At 38.7% G+C, this 13,413-nt stretch overlaps 1 protein-coding gene across 2 annotated transcripts in view; it reads left to right on the forward strand.

The window, feature by feature from the left end:
- TRIQK (triple QxxK/R motif containing) overlaps positions 1–13,413 on the forward strand; it is a 74,038-nt gene that overhangs the window by 4,748 nt on the left and 55,877 nt on the right. The window contains exon 2 of one of the 2 annotated variants that reach the window (XM_049854004.1): positions 6,271–6,439. The gene's annotated coding sequence lies outside the window, so the exon portion shown is untranslated. Of the gene's footprint in view, positions 1–6,270; positions 6,440–13,413 lie in introns of those variants that run through there. The other variant, XM_049854003.1, reaches the window with a different exon arrangement.

The following is a 13,413-nucleotide window of genomic DNA, read 5'->3' on the forward strand; positions in this document are numbered from 1 at the left end:
GGTTACCGTTCCACCTCACCAAATTCTAAAAATTCGAGTCTGTTCTGGTGTTGTTTCCTTGGCCATGACCGAACCAGAAGAACCAATTTTAAGCCCTGGTCATAACTATACCTTAAGATCCCAGTCATTGCATATTCACTAAGGTCCCAGTGACTGAGGAACCCTTGGCCTTGGAACTTCCTCTCTTTCTCCTGGATCCATGAACGAGAGAGGGTAGCCCTATGCTGGGAACTCTCCCAGACCTTGTCTGATGCATCTATTCACTTAAACCCTTTCTGGTTATGATAAATGGGTAACTGTAAGTATAGGGGAAGGAGCCTTGGTGGCATGTTGGTTGACGTGCTCAGCTGCTAACCCAGAGGTTGGTGGTTTGAACCCATCAGCCCCTCCAAGGGAGAAGGATGTAACAGTCTGCTTCCTTAAAGATTACAGCCTTGGAAACCCTATGGGGCAGTTATTCTCTGTCCTGTAGAGTTGCTATGAGCCAGAATCAACTCGACAGCAATGAGTTTGGGTTTTTGGGTGAGTTATAAGCAGTAGTCTCTGTGAATTTCGTGAGCCGTTATAGAGAATTAACGAACTCATAAGGGGCATTGAGACTCTGACTGGGCTTGGAGTGGCTAATTCAGAGGAGGGCTACCCAGGCAGTCGTAAAGACGGAGTCCTAACTCATGAGGAACTAGTTTTGGGTAGCTGGGTGACAGAGCAAGGCTCCACGGGCAGTTAGTGTGACTTATCTCAAGGAGGCTAGAAGAAGAGAGACGGGCTGGTCTGAAGGTGGGAGTTGTGCAGACTCATGAGCCTGTGGCTGGTTCTTGATGACCTGGCCTTGGGTGACAGGGGTGTTTTAGCCTAACTCTGGGTGGCTAGGGTGAGAGAGGAAGTTCCACAGAAGTGGCTGGCAGTGAGGATCTTGGAGATGTGGGAAGATGAAGCCTGGATCCATTTCCAGGAATTTAATTCATGCTCATCCTTGCCACTTTACTAGCAGTTAGTGACAGCATCACACCTCTGAAAATCTAATATGTTTAAACCAAAGAAGAATATTTCAGGAAATTCCATGACATCTAACATATGCAAAAATACATGGGCTCTGTGGTTAGAAGAACTTCATATAAGACTTAGAGTGATGAAATGGCAGTAGGAAGTTAGTGAGGGACTCCAAAGGGATGGCAAAGAAACTAAGAATTTGAGAGATGTATTAGTTTTCCATTCCTGCTGCAACAAATTACCAAAAATTTAGTGACTTAAAACAACCCAAATTTATTATCTTGCAGTTCAGTAGTTCAGAAGTTTTATGTGGATCTCATTGGGCTAAAGTCAAGGTGTCAGCAAGGCTCATTCCTTTTTGGAGGCTCTAGGAGAGAATTATATCCTTGTCTTTCCACCTTCTAGAGGCTACCCACTTCCTTGGGTCATGGCCCCCTTCCTCCATCTTTAAAGCCAGTAACATTGCATCCCTCTGACCATTCTTTGGTAGTTACATCTTCCTCTGACCACACCTGGGAAAGGTTATCCATTTTTCAAGACCCATACAGATAATCCAGGATGATTTCCCTATTCTACTGCTCTTTAGCTAATCACATCTACAGTGTCCATTTTGCCATGTAGGGTATTTACAGGGTTTGGGAATTAGGTCTTGGACATCTGTTGGCCGTTATTCTTCCTTCCACAATGCAGATTAAAAATCCATATTTGATGCAGTAAAGAGCAAAATTGGTATTATTGTGGTGGTGTTGTTGTTAGGTGCCGTTGTGTCAGTTGCAACTCATAGCAACCCTATGTACCCCAGAATGAAACACTGCCTGGTCTTGCACCATGCTCACGGTTGTTGTCATGCTTGAGACCATTCTTGCAGCCACCGTCTCAGTCCATCTTGTGAACGGTCTTCCTCCTTTCCACTGACCCTGTACTTTACCAAGCATGATGTCCTTCTCCAGGGACTGATCCCTTCTGTCAACATGTCCAAAGTATGTAAGATACAGTCTTTCCATCCTTGCTTCCAAGGAGCATTCTGGTTGTACTTCTTCCAAGACAAATTTGTTCAATGTTCCTCGCCAACACCACAATTCAGTGGCATCAGTTCTTCTTTGGTCTTCCTTATTCATTGCCCAGCTTTCGCATGGATGTGATGCGATTGAAAATACCATGGCTTGGGGTAGGCGCACCTTCGTCTTCAAGGTGACATCTTTGTTTTTCAACACTTTAAAGAGGTCCTTTACAGCAGATTTGCCCTATGCAGTGCATCTTTTGATTTCTTGACTGCTGCTTTCTTGGCTGTTGATTGTGGATCCAAGTAAAATGAAATCCTTAACAACTTCAGTCTTTTCTCTGTTTAGCATTGGCTTATCGGTCCAGTTGTGAGGATTTTTGTTTTCTTTATGTTGAGGTGTAATCCATACTGAAGGCTGTAGTCTTTGATCTTCATCTGTAAGTGCTTCAAGTCCTCTTCACTTTCAGCAAGCAAGGTTGTGTCATCTGCATAACGCAGGTTGTTAATGAGTCTTTCTCTAATCCTTTTTTATGCCCTGTTCTTCTTCATATAGTCCACCTTCTCAGAGTATTTGTTCAGCATACAGATAGAATAGATAGGGTGAAAGGATACAACCCTTTCCTGACACATACCTTTCCTGTCTTTAAACCAATCAGTATCCCCTTGTTCTGTCCGAACAGCTGCCTCTTGATCTATGGACAGGTTCCTCATGAGCACAATTGGGTGCTCTAGAATTCCCATTCTTCCCAGTGTTACCCGTATTATTGTAGAAAGTTTAATCAGTGGGGAGAAAAGATTTGAGAATCTCTCCTAGTAGAATTTAGAAAATCGTAAAAAGCTCATGTTATATGGAGGACAAAGTATGAACTTCACCATATAGATATTTGAAGTTGCCAAAGAAGAAACCAGAAGGTAGATAATTGTTTCTAAAGAAGAGAACTGATCATTTCCTGAGCTGGAAAAGAACTATAAATGCAGATAAAAGGGCTTCTCTTCTTAGTAAGACACGATAGCTAAAAAACACACAAATTATAATGATTTTAAAATATCCTTCACATATCCAAAAAAAAAAGCATGTTACTATCAGGAAACAAAAATTAGGTTGGTCTCAGTTCTTTTTTGCAGTGTTAAATGCCAGAAGACAACAGCAACATTTTTAGAACTTTTTTCCCCCTTTGTAGTTTGTATTTCTTATGTGATGGTAACAGAAAACCAGTCCTAAGTTTATAAAGGACACCAAACTACGCTGCTTGTTTTTTGGGGGGAAAACAAAAACTAAGATGTACACAAACCAACTGAATAATAATGCAATTTGAACACAAAAGCCATGATCTAAAAAAAAAATGTAGCAAAACGAATGATAATGCACTAGATTCCTAGAGTATAGAGGTAACTCTAAATAATTATGTTAAGTCTAGTTAAAAATTGACTGAAAAAGTAAAAACTTGCTTGCATTAAGAGATATAAAATGTAAAAATGAATTCAGTAACAATTTAGATTTCATTAAAAATTTGAGATCTTCTGGTTTGTTTATGCTAGAGGTAAAATCTGGTAATCCAAGGGTACTAATAGATATAAATATATCTAAATGGGTCAGTAAATTCTGACCAATGGGCAAAATCTGGCTAGCTGCCAGTTTTTGTACAACTCATGAATGAAGAGTAGTTTTTACATTTTAAAATGGTTGAACAAATAATCAAAATAATACTTGGTGACATGAAAATTATATGAAAATTCAGATTTTATTGTTCATAAATAAAGTTTTATTGGAATATAGCCACACATTTGTTTACGTGTTATCTATTGCTGCTTTTGTACAGCAGGGTTGAGTAGTTGCAAAATCAAAACAAAACAAAGCAAAAAAGCCCGAACCTGTTGCTGTTGAGTTTATTTCGACTCATGGAGACCCCATGTGTTGCAGAATAGAACTGCTCCATAGGGTTTTCCTGGCTCTAATCTTTACAGAAGCAGATTACCAGGACTTTCTTCCACAGCACTGCTAGGTGGGTTTGAACTGCCAATCTTTAGGTTAGTTGTTGAGTGCAAACCATTTCCGCCACCCAGCAGAGACATGTGGCACCCTCATTGCTTTGCAGCTGCTGCTCCGTGCGTATATTAGTTTCCTAGGGCTGCCATAACAAATTACCACAAACTGGGTGGATTGAAACAACAGAAATTTATTCTCTCACAGTTTTGGAGGCTGGAAGTCCGAATTCAGGGTGTCAGCAGGGCCATGGTCTCTCCAAAGGCTGCAGGGGAAGATTCTTCCTTGTCTCCTACAACTTCTTGTAGTCCTAGACATTTCTCGGTTTGTGGCAGCATAACTCTCATCTCTTCCTCCCGTGTCACGTGGCGTTCTTCCCTGTGTGTCTCTCCGTATCTCTTCTCTTTTTATAAGGACAGCAGTCATATTGGATGAGATCTCATCCCACTCTGGTATAACCTCATGTTAACTAATTACATCTGAAAAGACCGTATTTTTACGTAAGGTGACCCTGACAGATACTGGGGGTTAGGACTTCAACATGTCTTTTTGTGGGACACAGTTTAAGCCAAAATAGTGCACTGCATATTGCCTTGACACAATTATAACTTTCGGTTTGCCTCTTGGCCCACAGTGCCTACTATACATATTATCTGACCTTTTACAAAAAAAGTTTGCCAACTGCTGCCCTAAACTATAAACTTTAGTGCATAAAATTAAACTTTTCTTTTTAATTCAAGGGATCCAAATCTACTGAATTATTGCCCTTAAATGCTTTACTTACCCCAATGTCTCTTTGGTTTTATATGGTTTGGGGTTAAAACCAAGAATTATTATTATTGTTATTCTTCACATGTAATAGTCCACATTTTATCTTTTCGGCTTCTGTGCCTTAAATGTGCCTTAGATGAAACAAAATCCATATAAAGATTTTAGAATTTCATTTCCAAGGACAAAAATCAATTAGTTAATACTGCAACTTTTTCAGGAAGCATTAATGAATACCTAACTATTCTATGCCAAAATTCTCTAAGTGTTTCTAGAGATAAGCATGTACAATATGTAGTAAGTGATTTATATGTCAATCAGTTAATCATCAAAGATATATCTGGCAGGTGGAGATAAATTTTACAAAGGAAGTGGTATTAAAGTGAGATCTTGAAGGATGGCTAATGGATTCAACGTAGATAAGGCTAAGAGTAGGTAAAATTTGAGATATTGAATGTAAGAATTGCAAAGCCACCAATCTGTCAATAGGATGCTATGGTTGAGAAATGGTAAGAAATTCAGTGGCTAGAGCATAAATTTGGGGAAAAGTTGCTGGAGCTGAAGCATAAGGCCTCCTGGGCCCAGATTGAAAAGGCCCTTATATATCATGCAAAGCAGCTTTCATCTTCTAGGCAATAAGGATCCATTTAAGGTTTTCAAACAGTGGAGCAGATTGGTGCTTTAGAATCGTGGTTCTCAAACTTTTTAAAATATAACATATGCTATAATTATTTAATTCTTTGACTATACCTTTACAGAATAAAAGTTGCCTTGGGATATACCTACCGTTGCCTTATTTATTTCAAACTTTTCCTTGAAGGAAAAGATAATGGCTGTATACCCACTCCTCACTTACCCAAGTGGTTAGTATCCAAAGACCCAGGTTGTTATAATAGCGTTATGTGAAAATGAAGGATGACGTTAGATCACAAAATGGAGGATAACTACATTATTACATAACTGCCAAACCACTGAGAATCATGGCCTAGCCAAGTTGACACAACCTTAACATCACAGTTAGTGGTACTCTCACCTTACACCTCGATGTTCGTTACTCCAGTCATGTCGTTAATATGCAAAACGGATAGTAGATATTTTACTATTGTCGTAAATTTGAAACATCATAAAACCAAGATTGTTGATAAGTGAGGAGCAGGCGTACAATGAAGCATTCGTGAAATGTTTTCTGCAAAAATAACGTTACTAGTTACTATAGTTCAACAGGGCCTTTACTCAAACAAATTTGGGACACATTGGGTTAAGTAAACTTAAATAGGCTTTTGTATTACAGGATTTCTCAGAGCCTTTATTATGATAATGTGCTTTGTAAAAAAAAAACAGCATAGTGTGCAACATTTTCCAACTGTACTTGGTCATGAAAACTTATTTGAATTGAACGTGTAACAGAATTAGCATCCCAAAAAGTATTTTGCAAAATGCTGTTACTGTGATTTAATTTTGTGGATAATTAGGGAACTGGATATCATCCACTTAATATTTCCATGTATTCTTTTTTGAACTGCAGTAAGAAAAAGCAACCAAGGGTATTATTTTTGATACCTGGGATTGAACTTCCTAGGGATGCGAGCACAGCACACATCCAGACATCTGTAAAGACCTTGCCTTTGGAAACCTCTTACCCCTTGGCAGCCCTCCAGAGTTCAGACTTGGCAGCATCAAGGACACAACGCAAGGTGTGTTTATTTAATTTAACATTTGACAAAAGGTGTTTTGATTTGTGGTTTATTTTTTTTTTCCCCTTTGTTTTACTTGTTTTGTTTGCTTCTGGCAGTGAACTCGGGTTCGGAACATAGTTTTTTCTTATGGAAGGTGGTATTACGATGGGGAAATGTTTTTAGTTATATTTATTTTGTGATATTTAGACAATTTCAAGTAAATGAAGCAAGGTCCATAGCACTATAAATCTATTTATTATATCATTTACTGTTATTGTCTACTAGAATATGTTGCTACATTACATAGTCTATCTTGATGTATGATATATTATTATATTTTAGTTAGAATCAATGTCCCTGGGTGGTAAGTAATGAATAGATTAAAAAAAAAGAGGATTTAGGTCATCATAAAATAACAGTTATTCAACATTATTTTTAATCTAATCTTGGTTTATTGATATATCAGTATTTCACATGTATTGTGGGGAGAGGCAATATGGCATAAAATCAAAGAACATGAACTCCCATTATATGTCTGACCTCATTCCTCATCTCCTGCTGTTCCCCACCGCTATTCACTACTCTTCACAGGCTTCCTGTTTCACTCAAGATGAAATCCAAAGCTCTTAAATTGGCCCACATGTCTCTGTAAGACCTGGCCCCTTGTTATCTCCCTAATGCCATCTCTAACCTACTCTCATCTTCATTTGCTTGCTCCAGCCGTACTTGTTGTGGTTGTTGTGTGCTATAGAGTTGATTTTGACTTATAGCGACCCTGTAGGACAGAGTAGAACTGCTCCATAGAGTTTCCTAGGCCGTAAATCTTTATGGGAGCAGATTGCCAGGTCTTTTCTCCCATGGAGATGATGGTGGATTTGAACCGCTGAGCTTTTGGTTAGCTGCCGAGTGCTTAATCAGTGTGCCATTAGAGCTCCTTTTAGCTATACTAACCCAAACCAAACCTGTTACCACTGAGTCGATTCCAACTCACAGCGAGCCTATAGTATAGAGTAAAACTGCCCCATACATAGGGTTTCTAAGGAGCAGTTGGTGAATTTGAACTGCCGATCTTTTGGTTAGCAGCTGAAATCTTAAACCCTGTGCCACCAGGGCTCCTTAGCCATACTAGCCCCCTTGATATTTGAACATGCTAGACGTGTTCCCATCTCACTGATTTTTTACTTGGTATTCCCTCTTCTGAATTGATTTTCCCTACAGATATCAACATGACCAGTTTCCTTACTTTTCTTTGGGTCTTATTAGAAGGTTACTTTCTCAGTGAGGCCTTACCTGGCCCTGATATAATACTTTCTGTTCTTTTCCCTGTTCTGTATTTTCTCCTTAGCATTTATCAGTATCTAGAAAAAAAAAAAAAAAAAAAAAAATTTTTTTTTTTTTTTTTAGTAAAATATATATTTTATACTCATTTGTCATCCTTATTGTCATTCTCCTGCACAAAAATTATGAAGCTGTTAATAAGGCAGGGATTTTTTTTTTTTTTTTTTTGCTCTGTCTTTATTCTACTAACGAGAGTTGTACCTGACCCTTGAGTGAATGAATGGTTAATTCAGCAAACATTCTTTTAAGCCCTTACTGCAAGCTAGCACTGTGCTAGACAGTGAAGAGACAGGAATGAAGTATGCAGTTCCTGCCCTCAAAGAGTACAGTTTGATAAGGGAGGCAGATAATTACAGCAGCCATCTTACTACAGTGTTGGGTTATGATGAGAGTTTGAATAGAATGCTATCATTACTTGGAGAAGCGGCATTTAAATCAGACTATGTTAGGGTCAGCAAAGGCTTCCTGTAAGAGAGGACCCTTTGTATCATTAAGAATAGCCTAGGTTATGCTGTAGTAACAATCCCAAATCTCAGTGTCTGAACACAACAAGAGTTTCTCACACAGACTCCATGTCCAGAATGGGTTGGTGGAGAAGCTTGGTGAGCCAAGATGTCCAAGGCTGCACCTGGACATGTTCCCATGATCACTGCACAGAGAGACAGGAAAGTGGCTAATTATGCACTAGCATTTAGAGATTCACTGGTTGAAGCAAACTGCGTAATTTTAAATGAGGGGGTGTGAAGTGCAATATTGTCTTGTAACCAGGAGAACTGGAAAACTTGTGAACAGAATTAATTAAGAGTATAAGATACGGTATAAGGTGAAGAAGTATTTAAAAGCATTTCCAGAAAAAGGAACAGCATGGGCAAAGGCAATAATATGTTGTGTAGCATGGTCATTTCAGGGAACTGTTTGTAATTCAAAGAAGTTGGAGTCCATGTGGGGTAAAGGCAGGTAGAGAGGTTGGAGAGAGAAGCAGGAGTCAGATTATATATACCAAAGCATGAAGTTAGAACTCCATCATATAGGACATAGTGAAGCATTGAAGGATATAATGAACCATAGAGGGATTTCTTGATCAGATTTTAATTTGTGAGTGGTTATTCTGGGAGCAATGTGGGGAATGAATTTGAGGGGGGAGCAAGACTGGAAGCCTTGAGACCAGTTATACTAATAGAGTGATTCAGATGAGGCCCCAGACTAAGGTAGTGACAGGAGGTGGAAAGGAGAGGTACGAAAGGTAAATATATAGGGAAAGAGTGGAAGAGGTCAGCTCCAGAGCACAGTGGAAGCTTTGGCAGGAGCTGGGACATTTCTTACACTGAGGTCAAAGTAGACATCCTGATGCAGATAATGTCCATGTCTAAGAGTGTGAGTGGGCTTGGTGTGTGTGTGCGTGTGTGTGTTACAGAGAGAATGAGTGAGAACAAGCTTGCAAAGTGAGCGATTCTTATCTGATGACCCATATTTTCTTTGTGAGGTTGGAAAGGAGCCTGTGTGCCACACTAAACTGAAGGTGGGTGGGGAAATTCAGGAGAAACATGCAAGTTGAAATGGCAACAAAGTAAAATATAAGATAAGGCAGATTTGAGGCAGAAAGTTGACAGGGCACTGTTAACCAACAAAAACGAACCTGTTGCAGTCGAGTCAATTCCAACTCATAGCAACCCTACTGAACAGAGTAGAACTGCCCCATGGGGTTTCCAAGGAGCAGCTGGTGGATTCAAACTGCCAACCTTTTCGTTAGTGGCCAAGCTTTTAACCCCTGTGGTGCCAGGGCTCCATGCAACTTTTAGGCACCTGTAAAACCCCGGGTTACACATTTTACTGTAGTAATTGCTTTGGAAAGCTCAGTTGCTTTTTTCTTTAAATTGTTTAGAATTCAAAAATAGTTTGAAAGTATGTACTTTTAAGGAGCCCTGGTGGCACAGCAGTTAAGAGCTTAGCTGCAAACCAAAACGTCAGTGCTTCGAATCCACCTGCCACTCCTTAGAAACCCTTCGAGGCAGTTCTGCTCTGTCCTATAGGGCTGCTATGAGTCGGAATTGACTCTACAGCAATAGGTTTGCTTTGTACTTTTAAAGAATTTTGTGTATGTAGTATCCGTTAGAAGGGTTCCTAAGATAATCTGCTCCCCACCCAAGAATACTGGTTATTGTAATAATAAAAACACAATCATTTCATAACAGGAAAAATTTTCTAAAACTGATGAGGTTATGCAGTGCTTTTAGAAAATAATTTTTTTTATGATAGACTTTTAAATAAAGTAATATAATGTTTTATGTAATGCCAGTCTTTTCTAGTAGAAGGAGCTGTACTGATCTGCACAATGCAGGTGGTGGATATAGAAGAGAAATTGTGATTTATAGGCTTAGCAGAAATGACATCTAGAGCTTACAACTCCTGAGGTGAGAATAAGGAAGAAACGGTGGAAGTGTTAACCTGAGAAGGTTTTTTTCTTAGACTGGAGGATAAGTTGGGATTTCTGACAAAAATCGGGGATTCATGTGTTGGCTTTAAAACTGGGGTATAGTGTTTAAGCTTTTTTTTTTTTTTTTTTCCAGAAACCTTCTGGACAATAAATATTTTTGAGTACTGATTCTGCATATATAGTGGAAGCATGTAAGTGATAGCTTTATTCATCCAGGGTTTCCAGGATTTACTGATAAATCAGCATACATACTTGGGCATCTTTAAAATTATCCAAAGATACTGTTGTTGAAATCACTTAGCTGATGGTAGAAGATGGTTAGGAAAACAGCTCATAGCAGAAACTGTACAATTTATATGTAATTAAGCTGTTAGAGGCTGTGGTATATTCTGAGACCACTCTTATAATTAAATATAAAGGAATTGATTGATTGTTTTATGAAAGTGAGTTCATCAAGTTCAGGTTGTTTTTTGGCCTAAAGTCTGTTTGGGCTGTGCAGTGCCTTAACAGTGAGTAATTGATTAAACCAGCATGGTATAATGGTACTGGTAACATTTATTGAACACTTACTGTTTAAGAGGCACCATGCTAAATACATCATGTGAATTACCTATTTAATTTAACCTTAAAAAAAAAAATTTTAACCTTACAACAGCCGTAATCGGAGATAATTACTACTCCCATTTAAAAAATGGAAAATGAGCTTAGCTTGGTCAACAGCTAAAAAGTGACAGAACCAGAAAGGAAACAAGTTAGAGTGAGGAAGAGTTAACCTACCTTTTATCAGGCTTATGTTCTTATAAAAGGTAGATACCTGTACCCATTGCCATTGAGTCGATTCCAACTCATTGCGGCCCTAAAGGGCAGGGTAGAACTGCCATGTGGGATTTCCAAGGATGTAATTTTTATGGATGGGGCCCTGGTGGCACAGTAGTTAAATAACTAAAAGATTGGCAGTTTGAATCCACCAGTTACTCCTTGGAAATCTTATGGGGCAGTTCTACTATGTCCTATAGGGCCGCTTTGAATTGGAATAGACTTGATCTTTACAGAAGCAGACTGCCACATCTTTCTCCCATGGGATGGCTGGTAGGTTCAAACAGCCCACCTTTCATTTAGCAGCCAAGTGCTTAATCACTGCTCCACCAGGGCTCCTTAAAAGATAGGTAGCTTATAGTAATATTTTAAACCCAGAATATTTTGAATATGTTTACAATAAGTAAACCTAAAATATAGATATTTTAGGTTAATAAAACTATATCTAGGAGATTGTTTATTTACTGAAATATATGTATTCAGTGTCCACTATATGCCAGACATTGTTCTATTGTTTGGAATTCTTCAGTGTACAAAGCAAATATCCCTGCTCTCATGGTACTACATTCTGGGGAAGGTGGGGGAGTCAGAAATAAACAGTAGACTAAATTTAATATGAAGAAGACTTTTTAATATTTTAAGCCTAATAGTTGATAATAGGTCTAAGGTAAAATAATTTTTCTGTTGCAACACTGATAATCTAATTGTTCATATTATTGCAGAGTGCCTACATCAAATCATGAAAAGGATGAAATATTGATTGCTGTAAAAATGGTTATTTATTTTAATTAATTGAGATTAAATATTGTTGACCATTACTGTGAAGAAATCTTTCCATCTCTTCCCTCCTTACACACTGAAGACACAGCATTCCAAGAAAGCAACTAAATATGATTTACCATTTGTAAAGGAACCTTGTTTTCTATAATTACAGACTTAGGTGGTCTGTGGCTAAAGCAGAATAGAAGTGAATTAAAAAAAAAAAAGTCTTAGAGTATATTTTTCCTATGAAGGTCATATTTAAGTGCAGTCTTAGCACCTTAAAATAATTGCAACTGCATATGGTTAAAGATTCAATTTTATTCTTTTTGTTTGCAGTATATGGGTGTGACTTTGTGTGTATGGGAGAAAGAAGAGGAGAGAGAATATGAGAATGAGAATGAATACGTCGGGTCTTCACAGTGCCTTTGTTTCAGTAGCTTTTCAGAATCCTGCCACTATAATTCAGGGAGTTGACTAAACATTTACTACAGCCACTTTGTGGGAGGAAGATATGGCAGTCTGCTTCTGTAAATATTTACAATCTTGGAAACCGTGTGGAAACCCTGGTGGCGTAGTGGTTAAGTGCTATGGCTGCTAACCAAAGGGTTGGCAGTTCGAATACGCCAGGAGCTCCTTGGAAACTCTATGGGGCGGTTCAACTCTGTCCTGTAGGTTCGCTACGAGTCGGAATCAACTTGACGGCACTGAGTGGGAAACCCTGTGGGGCAGTTCGACCCTGTCCTGTAGGGTCACTATGAGTCAGAAATGACTTGATGGCAACAGGTTTGGTTTGGTAACTACAGATATTGTTAAAGCAGAGGATGCCATTTTTCTCTACCTTATGTTTCTTATCCCTTCCCTCAAGCAATCTCGCTATTACTATACTGGATATTTCTTACCGTAGGCACGTTCAGTATACTCTCAACCACTTTATTTGGCACTATCTCACATTAATTCTTTCTTGTGAGTGCTTTAACGAGTTAAATAGCAGACATGGCTTATGGACTTCATTATTGAAGTAGTAATGATGTGGTACAGCGAAAAATTAAAATGTTCAATCACAAGGTCATTAACGAAGAATGGAAAATAATTAAGGGCAAAGAAGAAAGAAGGTTTTAAGATAAAATCCAAACTTGAGTATAAAAAGACCACTGTGTTGAGAGAGGCACAGGAAGGATTTTGCTGAGGATAAAATCTGCATAAAAAAATCCAATTCTGTTAGTAACTAGAATTTTGTACTAGAAGATAACATGAAAGCATTTGAACAGGCTCTTAAAAAGTTCAGAAAAGTAGAGGTAACAAAAGTGACATGTAGTTAAGGAGCCCTGGTGGCACAGTGGTTAAAGCGATCGACTGCTGACAGAAAAGTTGGCGGTTTGAAACCACCAGCAGCTCCGTGGGAGAAAGATGTGGTAGTCTGATTCCATAGAGATTTACAGCCTTGGAAACCTTACGTGTTGCTATGAATTGAAATTGACTCAATGGCAGTAGGGTCCCCCCCACCCCTTTTTGTAGTTACAGAATGAGCCGTGGGTGTAGTATGATACTGACCAAAATGCCTTAACATTACCCTCAGATCATATTAGGGAGAGATATGGTTCAGTAAGAGATTATGACTATGGCCAACAATGGGAAAAAAGTT

This window comes from Elephas maximus, chromosome 15, assembly GCF_024166365.1.
Source record: "Elephas maximus indicus isolate mEleMax1 chromosome 15, mEleMax1 primary haplotype, whole genome shotgun sequence".
Classification (NCBI taxonomy): domain Eukaryota; kingdom Metazoa; phylum Chordata; class Mammalia; order Proboscidea; family Elephantidae; genus Elephas; species Elephas maximus.